The sequence below is a fragment of the Octopus sinensis genome, linkage group LG30, assembly GCF_006345805.1.
Source record: "Octopus sinensis linkage group LG30, ASM634580v1, whole genome shotgun sequence".
Classification (NCBI taxonomy): domain Eukaryota; kingdom Metazoa; phylum Mollusca; class Cephalopoda; order Octopoda; family Octopodidae; genus Octopus; species Octopus sinensis.
In genome coordinates, this window is record NC_043026.1 from 9,418,163 (window position 1) to 9,432,570 (window position 14,408).

The window sequence follows — 14,408 nt, forward strand, 5'->3', positions numbered from 1 at the left end:
CAGGGTGTGGTGATCCTGCTGTATTCTTTTACCACTCTTTCTTCTGTTGGCCTGCTCGCTTAGCCAGCGGGGTGGCATCATTCGAAGGCTAAAACAATGCGGATGCATTGTGACCAGCGATGTGTAACTACATCTGATGGACTGGTCGGATTTTTAAACGGCGGTGCATCAGCATGGCTGCAGCTTTGAGCTGAAACTAGGAAAAAAAAAATGAAATGATGCTTTCAATTGCACATTCAATACAGTTGTAGAAATTAAAAAGTAATAAGCAGAATTGGTGAATAATGACCGCTCGGTACTTCTGGTGTTCACTAAATGTGTATCTATTCATATAGATGTATGACTATCAATGTGACAATTCATAAGAACAATAAGCATTTTGAGCTCCTCCTAAATTGGTGATAGTGTTCTGGGCTTTCTCCATGGCATTAACCAAGCTACTCATCAGGGAATTGCTGTAATTGTCAAAGCTCCTTCTATGACAAAACAGTAAATAAATAAGGGACACTTTCTACAACTGTATTCACACAGGAATGGAGAAAGAACTGTGTGTGGTAACAACTTCCCACCTCTATAGTTTGTAAGATAACTTACCTGTGGGATATGCTTTTTAAAAACATGAGCTCCTCCTAAAATGGTAGTGTTGTGGGCTTTCTCCATAAAAATATATATCTATGCACATATACTTGATATGATGTTCATGATAGCACATTTAAAACAGTTGTAGAAATTAAAATGTAATAAGCAGAATTGGTGATAAATGACCGCTCGGTACTTCTGGTGTTAACTAAATGTGTATCTATTCATATAGATGTGTGACTATCAATGTGACAATTCATAAGAACAATAAGCATTTTGAGCTCCTCCTAAATTGGTGATAGTGTTCTGGGTTTTCTCCATTACATTAACCAAGCTACTCATCAGGGAATTGCTGTAATTGTCAAAGCTCCTTCAAGGCCAAAGAAAGAAAAAGGGACACTCTGTAACTGTAAATGTATTCACACAGGAGAGGAGGTAGAGCAGTGTGTGATAACAGCCTCCCAACTCTAACCTGTTGGGTAGTTTTCCTTTATAAAAGCACTTTCTTCCGGATTATTAATCCCTTTTGCTTGAATCTTGTTATGAAACTGTTAAACCCAATAGGTGTGGCTGTGTGATGAGAAGCTTGTAAGTGGATTTTGAAGATGGAAACTAAAAGAAGCCCATCATTTATATATATATATATATGTGTAGGAAGCCTATTGTCTACCTTGCTATTCAGCTCTAAATTTTTTAGTGTTCAGATTAATTTGTCAAATGTAATGCTTATTTGTTCATGTTATTTTCAACTATTCAGGTGTCACAGGTGTCTCCGAAATATTTACCTGTAATTTTGTTAATTTTTTTTTTTTTACAAACAGATCTAAAATTTTGTTTGTGGGTGCTAATATAACAGTGGATTATAGTTATGAAACTTCAGCTGATCTTGCTGCTTAAAATTTGACTTTAATGGGCAGGTTAATTTAATTAACAGGTGTGAAAGCAATAACATGGTTAAACACTAAAATTGAAATTCTTAATACATCTCAACCATTTGATTTGTTACTAGAATTATCCCAGGTGTCAACTGCCAAAAATTTTGCCACTTTTCAAGATGAGGTACATTAATTTGAATTAATAAAAATACAGGTGTAATCGGTACAAGATTTTAATCTTTCTCATTCAAACATTTTCATTGAAAATAAAGTACTATGTACTCTTATACCATTTAATGAATACATTTACATAACAGAATGCACCTAATAGAAAAAGCTCATTAACAGGTGAATACAGGTATGTAACACTGAAAATTGATAAGTATTTCTCTCTTTCACATATCTCTATATATATATAAGCGGCAAAATGTCTGCGTGTGTGTCCTTTATACAAATCCACAATTTTTCAGTTAGAGGGCTTGCACTTTCTATGGTGATTCAAAACCATCCAAGGGTGGTGGTGCACATCTTTACATTTCCCCAGTCACCCCACAAAGCCATTAAAAACGGGACAGACAAACGGATTAAGTTGATTACACCGACCCCAATGCGTAACTGGTACTTATTTAATCGACCCCCGAAAGGATGAAAGGCAAAATCGACCTTGGCGGAATTGGAACTCAGAATGTAACGGCAGATGAAATACTGCTAAGCATCTCGCCGCCTTGTTGCAGTTTAGTCCTAGTTTCCTCATCCTTTATCTATCTACACAAACCTTACTGAAACCAGCTATCACCATATAAACCAGACAACCTCCACCATTGAACATGGCCATTTCAACTCATTATAACTTCATCAAGGAAGGCCCTTAGCTCAAGACTCACTGTTTGACGCATAATTTTGTAGCAAGGCCTATCTTCCAGCCGAAAGTTCAAGAGATAAATCCTCCCTTCCAATAGGACCCGGTCATCATCATCGTTTAACATCCGTTTTCCGTGCTAGCATGAGTTGGACAGTTCAACTGGGGTCTGGGAAGCCAGAGGGCTGCACTAGGCCCAGTCTGATCTGGCGATGTTTCTATGGCTGGATGCCCTTCCTAATGCCAACCACTCCATGAGTGTAGTGGGTGCTTTTTATTTGCCAGGGAAGGTTGGCAGCAGCCACGATCAGTTGGTGCATTTTACGTGCCGCCAGCACAAGCCAGTCAGGGTCCATAACACATTTTGATAGCCGTGTACCTGTGAGTGTTCCCACCCCTGCCAGTGCACTTATTCCTAGTACAACACCTGAGTAGTGGAGTTTGCATCTTCCATCAAAATCTACATAATCAGAACCACGGAGCTTTGTCAAGGAAGTCCCTGACAACATCTAACAAGTAGCATCTGGCCTCCTCCATTAGTTCCTGCTTCTTACCTATAGGGGTCGTGGCATCACAGTTACCAGCTGTCAGGATTTGCTCCCTTTTGGATCCTGTTTGGGGTTCCGAAGTACGTAAACTTCGTACATCCATCCCACACCTCCCAGGGTAGGTCGCAGGCCCATAGCCAGTTTTCGCAGCATTGGATGGAGACTGCAGTACACATTATGGACAGGCCTTGCTACCTAAGGTCTGAACGGACCCTTTGTTAACCCACGCAGAGAACGATGCTGTATGAATGATTGTATTGCCTCCAGCCATACTGCAGGGGCTCTCTGGTCTTATTCGCACTGGTCACAAACTTTCTCAAACCCGTGAAGACTGGACTTTTTTGAAGTGGGCCTTTACTTACCTCGTCCTAACTACATCGCTGAGTTAAGAGTCTTCGGATCTTTTCCTTTTGAACGGCAGACAATTTCTAGTTAACTAAACACTTTAGAACTTCGTATACTGGTAGAATGTGTCAAAATAAAACATTTTTTTCTCTTGGCTTTCTTGAGAGAATTGTAATTCGTTTGTTTAATGTAGTTTAATTTTTCGAATTTTAACCAATCCTATGCTCTCTTTTGAGCTAAAATCATTTGCTGTGTCTAAAACTGAGAACATCCTGTAACTAACCCTAATTGTTTTTTTCTTAATTGTTAAATTAATTTAATTGTTGCGTGTGTAAAAAAAACTAAAGCAATGGAATTAAATTAATTTAACAATTACGAAACAAAAATTTAGGGTGAGGGTTAGGAGGGAGGTTTAGGGTTGGTGACAGGATGTCTCAGTTTTAGATGCAGCAAATGATTTTAGTTGAATGGAGGTAATCGATTGGTTAAAATTGCTGAAATGCTCGGATTTTCAGACAAAATATCTTAGAAACTACAGAATTTTCTCGATAAAACCAACTGAAAATGATGTTTTATAAGCACATTCTACCAGTATACGAAGTTTGAAAGTGTTTAGTTAACAAGAAATTGTGTTGACATCTGCCGTTCGAAAGGAAAAGATCCGAGACTTGTGAGCTTACAGGATCGCCCATTACTGCATCTCCCTAAGTATGTTACCACTGTTTAGTCTGGGGTTGCTTATTCGCCCGGCAGGAGCCCACTTATCTCGCAACAAACAATCCTATCTCCCGGCTGTATCGCTATCAGCCACTCACAAGTTAAAGAGTTAAGCTACTGTAAACATTTCACATAAGACATGTGCTGGCTGTGTGGTAAGTAGCTTGCTAACCAGCCACATGGTTCCAGGCTCAGTCCCACTGCGTGGCATCTTGGGCAAATGTCTTCTGCTATAGCCCCGGGCCGACCAATGCCTTGTGAGTGGATTTGGTACACGGAAACTGAAAGAAGCCTGTCGTATATATATATGTCTGTGTTTACGTCCCCGTCACTTAGTCTATCGGTCTCTTTTGCCGAACCGCTAAGTACTGGGCTTGCAAAGAATATGTCCCAGGGTCGATTTGCTCAACTAAAGGCGGTGCTCCAGCATGGCCGCAGTCAAACGACTGAAGCGAGTAGAAGATACCCATTAAATTCACTTCTCTTTCCATTCATTACTTCTGGACAGACATTTCGAGTTCTAGGATTTCTCTTAACTCTGACAAATTTATAATACATTTCTTAACCTTTATAAAAACATTTCCGCATGGGTTATGGTCTCACTTGGCTTATCAGGTCTTCTCAAGCCCAGCATATCTTCAAGGGTCTCGGTCAGTAATCAGTGCCTCACCACCACCTCATCCCAGGTCTTTCTGGGTCAACCTCTTCCACAGATTCCCTAAACTGCTAGAGTGTGACACTTTTTCACACGGCTGTCCTCATCCATTCACAACACATGACCATACCAGCGCAGTCGCCTCTCTTGCACATCACATCTGATGCTTCTTGAATCCAGCTTAATAAAACGTATAAACACATGGCCTGTTGTTGTTGTCTCTATATGTCATATAGTTTTTCTCTTGTTTATTTTTTCTTTCTTGTTAATAAGCAGATGATGTGTGTTTATGTACCCAAAATTATTATTTCTTGACATAAATCTGTAGACTTCTGAGAGGTGAAAAAGATAATTTTGCAAAGGTGTAGAGAAATATAAACAGCTTTTGAAAAGGAATAAAAGAATAGGGGCTACCACTAAGTACCTTTAGAGGCTTCATTCGTTCTCCTTCTGGAATTTAAGAAGCTTTTGTTTTGTTTTTCCTTCAGAAGATGTAATATATATTCCGTATAGCCTCGCCTGGCCCCCGTGCCGGTGGCATGTAAAAAGCTCCGTCCAATCGTGGCCGTTGCCAGCCTCGCCTGGCCTCCGTGCCGGTGGCACGTAAAAAGCACCCGCTACACTCGAAGAGTGGTTGACGTTAGGAAGGGTATCCAGCCGTAGAAACATTGCCAGATCAGACTGGGCCTGGTGCAGCCTTCTGGCTTCCCAGACTCCAGTTGAACCGTCCAACCCATGCTAGCATGGAAAGCTGACCCTAAACGATGATGATGATACTGTGAGAGATAAGTATTCTGAAAGGTCTGACAATATCACGGGACAATTATCGTTTGAATTAATGCAGAAATTATTAAAGAAAATGTTTCTTCTTAACATGATACACTACGTATTTCTTTATTTGTGCCCCACAAGGAAAGACCAAAAATATTTATCAAGAAGCTGCAATTATTATGCACCAACCTAATATATACTCACATACATATATATATGTATAACACGTGATCACTTGCCCGACCAGGTTATCAGATGCTGCTACACATCGCTGGTCACAATGCGCTTTGCATTGCTTTAGCCATCAAATGATGCCACCCCGCTGGCTAAGCGAGCAGGCCAACAAAAGAAAGGGTGAGAGAAAGTTGTGCCGAAAGAGTACAGCAGGGATCACCACCACCCCTGCCAGAGCGTCGTGGTGCTTCTAGGTGTTTTCGCTCAATAAGCACTCACAATGCCCGGTCTGGGAATCGAAGCCGCGAGTCCGCTGCCCTAACCACTAGGCCATTGCGCCTCCACACACACACACACATATATATATATATATCAGCCGAAATTACTAGGATGATCCGGTTCTTGACTGAAGATTGAGGGCTTCGTATGTCCCGTCCGTGTTTTTTGTATCGTCTTCTAAATGTTTTACGTTCTTGTCCCAGTTTGTATTTTTCTGCATATAATATATTTATATATATATATAGTAGAAATATGTTATATACACATATATTCATACGCCCTTCCACTCACGTATACATAGATAGTAACATACATGCGTGCGCATATACATACAGTCTAAGTACCAAACTTCTGACATTAGAATTCTCAGTTCCAGGAAGAAGAAAGTTCATTCGAAGACTACAGATCCCGAGGCGTCACTGGAACTGTAAGAATTCGCCAAAGTTTATCATCTAAATATATATGCGCGTATCTAGACATACAGATCAACACCTGCATATATATACGTGCGTACGAATAGACACACACACACATTCAACTATGTGTGTGTGTGTGTGATACGATCACATCGTCAGTTACCAAGTTATTTTTGTGGTTCTCTATTGATCTTTTCGGTTTGACCGGCAGTTTTTTTAAATAATTTCCACGTAACTAAACGCTTTTAAACTTCGTATACTGGTAGAATGTGTTACATAAAACATCTTTTCCTCTTGGCTTTATTGAGAAAATGCTATAGTTTGTAAGATATTTGTTGTTTTTTTTCTGCAATTTCAACCAATCACTGACGTCTATTGAGGTAAAAAAAAATATTCTGTGCTGTATGAATATGTCCCTCGTTTAAGAAACAGATTGGGTTTATTTACATTTCTGAAGAAAAAATGATACCCTCCCACTACCCCTAAAACATTGAAATGCAATAGATCGATTCTAGGGTCATAATTATGGGTGACAATTTCATACGACACCGCTAGAAAAAACTGTCATTCAAACTGAAAAGATCCCAATTTTGAATAATTAGATATTTTATATGGACATTCGCAAAATTCTGGTCATTAAATAATTTGAAGGTTAGTATGAGAATGGATGTGACAAGAACTTCGAAAGCGCACCGTCATACTTTGTATATGAGATGAAATTCAGAAAATAAACATAGAGAGAAACGGATCACATTCTTTTATTTGTTGAATTGGATTAATTTTAGATTTCACAGAATGAAAGTTATAAAATATGAAATTTCATAGCAATTTTATAAGCGAATACTGCAATTCGTATATAGGCGCAGGAGTGGCTGTGTGGTAAGTAGCTTGCTCACCAACCACATGGTTCCGGATTCAGTCCCACTGCGTGGCACCTTGAGCAAGTGTCTTCAACTATAGCCTCGGGCCGACCAAAGCCTTGTGAGTGGATTTGGTAGATGGAAACTGAAAGAAGCCCGTCGTATATACATATATGTAGGCGCAGGAGTGGCTGTGTGGTAAGTAGCTGTTTACCAACCACATGGTTCCGGGTTCAGTCCCACTGCATAGCACCTTAGGTAACTGTCTTCAACTATAGCCTCGGGCCGACCAAAGCCTTGTGAGTGGATTTGGTAGATGGAAACTGAAAGAAGCCCGTCGTATATATATATATGTAGGCGCAGGAGTGGATGTGTGGTAAGTAGCTTGTTTACCAACCACATGGTTCTGGGTTCAGTCCCACTGCATGGCACTTTAGGTAACTGTCTTCTACTATAGCCTCGGGCCAACCAAAGCCTTGTGAGGAGATTTGGTAGACGGAAACTGAAAGAAGACCGTCGTATATGTGTGCGTGTGTGTCTATATATCCTCCTAGCATTGAAGGACAACCGATGCTGGTGTGTTTATGACCCAGTAACTTAGCGATTCGGCAAAAAAGACCGATAGAATAATTACTAGGCTTATAATGAATAAGTCCTGGGGTCGATATGCTCGATTAAAGGCGGTCAGATGACTGAAACAAGTAAAAGAAAAAGAGAGACTAAATTCCTACCTAAGGATACCGTCGTATCTCCAACATGATATAAAACAACAAAGAATTGAAGAACCAAGCAAATGTAAGAGAAATACTTGAGAAAGGGAAGAAATTTCAACAAAAACGCACTTTACAGAAAAGATTTATCTTCAACAAAACTGCGGTTATGAAATGTTGCAATAAAAATTACAAAGAGGAGTTTTAGGAAAAAATTTATTCAAGGGAGATAATTAGAAAGTTTCAGGTAACCAAGGGAAACAACTGCGGATAGAATATTTCATCGAAAACTTGCATTTCTCACTCACTTAAAGGCTAAGTTGATAAGCGTGCGATGCAAGGGAGACAACTGCGGATAGCTTTAACAAAACAACGATTTCCTCCTCTCACTCGCAGGGAAGGACGATTTGCTCCTCTCAGTCGCAGGGAACAACGATTTGCTCCTCTCACTCGCAGGAAACAACGATTTGCTCCTCTCACTTGCAGGGAACAACGATTTGCTCCTCTCACTCGCATGGAACAACGATTTGCTCCTCTCACTGCATGGACAACGATTTGCTCCTCTCACTCGCAGGGACAACGATTTGCTCCTCTCACTTGCAGGGGAGAACGATTTGCTCCTCTCACTCGCAGGGAACAACGATTTGCTCCTCTCACTTGCAGGGAACAACGATTTGCTCCTCTCACTCGCAGGGAACAACGATTTGCTCCTCTCACTCGCAGGAACAACGATTTGCTCCTCTCACTCGCAGGGAACAACGATTTGCTCCTCTCACTCGCAGGGAACAACGATTTGCTCCTCTCACTCGCAGGGAACAACGATTTGCTCCTCTCACTCGCAGGGAACAACGATTTGCTCCTCTCACTCGCAGGGAACAACGATTTGCTCCTCTCACTCGCAGGGAACAACGATTTGCTCCTCTCACTTGCAGGGACCAACGATTTGCTCCTCTCACTTGCAGGGAAGGACGATTTGCTCCTCTCACTTGCAGGGAAGGACGATTTGCTCCTCTCACTTGCAGGGAACAACGATTTGCTCCTCTCACTTGCAGGGAAGAACGATTTGCTCCTCTCATTTGCAGGGACCAACGATTTGCTCCTCTCACTTGCAGGGACCAACGATTTGCTCCTCTCACTTGCAGGGAACAACGATTTGCTCCTCTCACTTGCAGGGAACAACGATTTGCTCCTCTCACTCGCAGGGAACAACGATTTGCTCCTCTCATTTGCAGGGACCAACGATTTGCTCCTCTCACTTGCAGGGACCAACGATTTGCTCCTCTCACTTGCAGGGAACAACGATTTGCTCCTCTCACTTGCAGGGAACAACGATTTGCTCCTCTCACTTGCAGGGAACAACGATTTGCTCCTCTCACTTGCAGGGAAGGACGATTTGCTCCTCTCACTCGCAGGGAAGGACGATTTGCTCCTCTCACTTGCAGGGACCAACGATTTGCTCCTCTCACTTGCAGGGAAGAACGATTTGCTCCTCTCACTTGCAGGGAACAACGATTTGCTCCTCTCACTTGCAGGGACCAACGATTTGCTCCTCTCACTCGCAGGGAAGTACGATTTGCTCCTCTCACTTGCAGGGAACAACGATTTGCTCCTCTCACTTGCAGGGAAGAACGATTTGCTCCTCTCACTTGCAGGGAACAACGATTTGCTCCTCTCACTTGCAGGGACCACGATTTGCTCCTCTCACTTGCAGGGACAAGGAGCCAGGACCAACGATTTGCTCCTCTCACTTGCAGGGAACAACGATTTGCTCCTCTCACTTGCAGGGACCAACGATTTGCTCCTCTCACTTGCAGGGAAGGACGATTTGCTCCTCTCACTTGCAGGGAACAACGATTTGCTCCTCTCACTCGCAGGGAATAACGATTTGCTCCTCTCACTTGCAGGGAACAACGATTTGCTCCTCTCATTTGCAGGGAACAACGATTTGCTCCTCTCACTTGCAGGGAACAACGATTTGCTCCTCTCACTTGCAGGGAACAACGATTTGCTCCTCTCACTTGCAGGGAACAACGATTTGCTCCTCTCACTTGCAGGGACCAACGATTTGCTCCTCTCACTTGCAGGGAAGGACGATTTGCTCCTCTCACTTGCAGGGAAAACGATTTGCTCCTCTCACTCGCAGGGAATAACGATTTGCTCCTCTCCACTCGCAGGGAACAACGATTTGCTCCTCTCACTTGCAGGGAACAACGATTTGCTCCTCTCACTTGCAGGGAACAACGATTTGCTCCTCTCACTCGCAGGGAATAACGATTTGCTCCTCTCACTCGCAGGAACAACGATTTGCTCCTCTCACTTGCAGGGACCAACGATTTGCTCCTCTCACTCGCAGGGAACAACGATTGGCTCCTCTCACTTGCAGGAACAACGATTTGCTCCTCTCACTTGCAGGTAATGAATTTGCTCCTCTCACTCGCAGGGAACAACGATTTGCTCCCTCACTCGCAGGGAACAACGATTGCTCCTCTCACTTGCAGGTAATGACGATTTGCTCCTCTCACTTGCAGGGAACAACGATTTGCTCCTTCACTCGCAGGAACAACGATTTGCTCCTCTCACTTGCGGGGTAATGACGATTTGCTCCTCTCACTTGCAGGGAACAACGATTTGCTCCTCTCTTGCAGGGAAGGACGATTTGCTCCTCTCACTTGCAGGGAACAACGATTTGCTCCTCTCACTCGCAGGGAAGAACGATTTGCTCCTCTCACTTGCAGGGAACAACGATTTGCTCCTCTCACTCGCAGGGAACAACGATTTGCTCCTCTCACTTGCAGGGAACAACGATTTGCTCCTCTCACTTGCAGGGAAGGACGATTTGCTCCTCTCACTCGCAGGGAACAACGATTTGCTCCTCTCACTCGCAGGGAACAACGATTTGCTCCTCTCACTTGCAGGGAACAACGATTGCTCCTCTCAACTCGCAGGGAACAACGATTTGCTCCTCTCACTTGCAGGGAACAACGATTTGCTCCTCTCACTCGCAGGGAAGGACGATTTGCTCCTCTCACTCGCAGGGAACAACGATTTGCTCCTCTCACTCGCAGGGCAGGACGATTTGCTCTCTCACTTGCAGGGAACAACGATTTGCTCCTCTCACTTGCAGGGACAACGATTTGCTCCTCTCACTGCAGGGAACAACGATTTGCTCCTCTCACTCGCAGGGAACAACGATTTGCTCCTCTCACTCGCAGGGAACAACGATTTGCTCCTCTCACTCGCAGGGAAGACGATTTGCTCCTCTCACTCGCAGGGAACAACGATTTGCTCCTCTCACTCGCAGGGAACAACGATTTGCTCCTCTCATTGCAGGGAACAACGATTTGCTCTCTCACTCGCAGGGAACAACGATTTGCTCCTCTCACTGCAGGTAATGACGATTTGCTCCTCTCACTTGCAGGGAAAACGATTTGCTCCTCTCACTTGCAGGGAACAACGATTGGCTCCTCTCACTCGCAGGGAACAACGATTTGCTCCTCTCACTTGCAGGTAATGACGATTTGCTCTCCTCACTTGCAGGGACAACGATTTGCTCCTCTCCTTTTGCCAGGGGGAACAACGATTTGCTCCTCTCACTCGCAGGGAACAACGATTTGCTCCTCTCACTTGCAGGTAATGACGATTTGCTCCTCTCACTTGCAGGGAACAACGATTTGCTCCTCTCACTTGCAGGGAACAACGATTTGCTCCTCTCACTCGCAGGGAACAACGATTTGCTCCTCTCACTTGCAGGTAATGACGATTTGCTCCTCTCACTTGCAGGGAACAACGATTTGCTCCTCTCACTTGCAGGGAACAACGATTTGCTCCTCTCACTCGCAGGGAACAACGATTTGCTCCTCTCACTTGCAGGTAATGACGATTTGCTCCTCTCACTTGCAGGGAACAACGATTTGCTCCTCTCACTCGCAGGGAACAACGATTTGCTCCTCTCACTTGCAGGTAATGACGATTTGCTCCTCTCACTTGCAGGGAACAACCATTTGCTCCTCTCACTCGCAGGGAACAACGATTTGCTCCTCTCACTTGCAGGTAATGACGATTTGCTCCTCTCACTCGCAGGGAACAACGATTTGCTCCTTTCACTCGCAGGAACAACAACGATTTGCTCCTCTCACTTGCAGGGAACAACGATTTGCTCCTTCACTCGCAGGGAACAACGATTTGCTCCTTTCACTCGCAGGGAACAACGATTTGCTCCTTTCACACTCGCAGGGAACAACGATTTGCTCCTCTCACCGCAGGGAACAACGATTTGCTCCTCTCACTCGCAGGGAACAACGATTTGCTCCTTTCACTCGCAGGGAACAACGATTTGCTCCTCTCACTCGCAGGGAACAACGATTTGCTCCTCTCACTCGCAGGGACAACGATTTGCTCCTCTCACTTGCAGGGAACAACGATTTGCTCCTCTCACTTGCAGGGAACAACGATTTGCTCCTCTCACTCGCAGGGAACTACGATTTGCTCCTCTCACTCGCAGGGAAGGACGATTTGCTCCTCTCACTCACAGGGAAGGACGATTTGCTCCTCTCACTTGCAGGGACCAACGATTTGCTCCTCTCACTTGCAGGGCCAACGATTTGCTCTTCTCACTTGCAGGGAACAACGATTTGCTCCTCTCACTTGCAGGGAGACGATTTGCTCCTCCCACTCGCAGGGAAGAACGATTTTCTCCTCTCACTTGCAGGGAACAACGATTTGCTCCTCTCACTCGCAGGGAAGTACGATTTGCTCCTCTCACTTGCAGGGAACAACGATTTGCTCCTCTCACTTGCAGGGAGAACGATTTGCTCCTCTCACTTGCAGGGAAGGACGATTTGCTCCTCTCACTTGCAGGGAAGGACGATTTGCTCCTCTCACTTGCAGGGAACAACGATTTGCTCCTCTCACTCGCAGGGAAGTACGATTTGCTCCTCTCACTTGCAGGGAAGGACGATTTGCTCCTCTCACTTGCAGGGAAGGACGATTTGCTCCTCTCACTTGCAGGGAACAACGATTTGCTCCTCTCACTTGCAGGAAGAACGATTTGCTCCTCTCACTTGCAGGGAACAACGATTTGCTCCTCTCACTCGCAGGGACCAACGATTTGCTCCTCTCACTTGCAGGGAACAACGATTTGCTCCTCTCACTTGCAGGGAGGACGATTTGCTCCTCTCACTTGCAGGGAAGGACAATTTGCTCCTCTCACTTGCAGGGACCAACGATTTGCTCCTCTCACTTGCAGGGACAACGATTTGCTCCTCTCACTTGCAGGGAACAACGATTTGCTCCTCTCACGTGCAGGGAACAACGATTTGCTCCTCTCACTTGCAGGGACAACGATTTGCTCCTCTCACTTGCAGGGACCAACGATTTGCTTCTCTCACTCGCAGGGAACAACGATTTGCTCCTCTCACTCGCAGGGAACAACGATTTGCTCCTCTCACTTGCAGGGAACAACGATTTGCTCCTCTCACTTGCAGGGAACAACGATTTGCTCCTCTCACTCGCATGGAACAACGATTTGCTCCTCTCACTTGCAGGGAACAACGATTTGCTTCTCTCACTCGCAGGGAAGAACGATTTGCTCCACTCACTCGCAGGGAAGTACGATTTGCTCCTCTCACTTGCAGGGAACAACGATATGCTCCTCTCACTTGCAGGGAAGAACGATTTGCTCCTCTCACTTGCAGGGAAGAACGATTTTCTCCTCTCACTTGCAGGGAACAACGATTTGCTCCTCTCACTTGCAGGGAACAACGATTTGCTCCTCTCACTCGCAGGGAACAACGATTTGCTCCTCTCACTTGCAGGGAACAACGATTTGCTCCTCTCACTCGCAGGGAACAACGATTTGCTCCTCTCACTCGCAGGGAACAACGATTTCCTCCTCTCACTCGCAGGGAACAACGATTTGCTCCTCTCACTCGCAGGGAAGGACGATTTGCTCCTCTCACTCGCAGGGAACAACGATTTGCTCCTCTCACTCGCAGGGAACAACGATTTGCTCCTGTCACTTGCAGGGAAGGACGATTTGCTCCTCTCACTCGCAGGGAAGAACGATTTGCTCCTCTCACTCGCAGGGAACAACGATTTGCTCCTCTCACTTGCAGGGAACAACGATTTGCTCCTCTCACTCGCAGGGAATAACGATTTGCTCCTCTCACTTGCAGGAAACAACGATTTGCTCCTCTCACTTGCAGGGAAGAACGATTTGCTCCTCTCACTTGCAGGGAACAACGATTTGCTCCTCTCACTCGCAGGGAAGAACGATTTGCTCCTCTCACTTGCAGGGAAGAACGATTTGCTCCTCTCACTTGCAGAGAAGAACGATTTGCTCCTCTCACTCGCAGGGAACAACGATTTGCTCCTCTCACTTGCAGGGAGGACGATTTGCTCCTCTCACTTGCAGGGAACAACGATTTGCTCCTCTCACTCGCAGGGAACAACGATTTGCTCCTCTCACTCGCAGGGAACAACGATTTGCTCCTCTCACTTGCAAGGAACAACGATTTGCTCCTCTCACTTGCAGGGAACAACGATTTGCTCTCTCACTTGCAGGGAACAACGATTTGCTCCTTTCACTTGCAGGGAAGGACGATTTGATCCTCTCACTTGCA

General features: G+C 44.9%; 1 long non-coding RNA gene across 1 annotated transcript; it reads left to right on the forward strand.

Moving 5' to 3' along the window:
* Positions 1–108: 108 nt before the first annotated feature.
* On the forward strand, positions 109–1,680 carry LOC118768570. The gene is made up of 2 exons (XR_005004380.1): positions 109–489; positions 532–1,680. It is a non-coding gene; the product is annotated as an uncharacterized LOC118768570 (long non-coding RNA).
* The last annotated feature ends 12,728 nt before the right edge of the window (positions 1,681–14,408 follow it).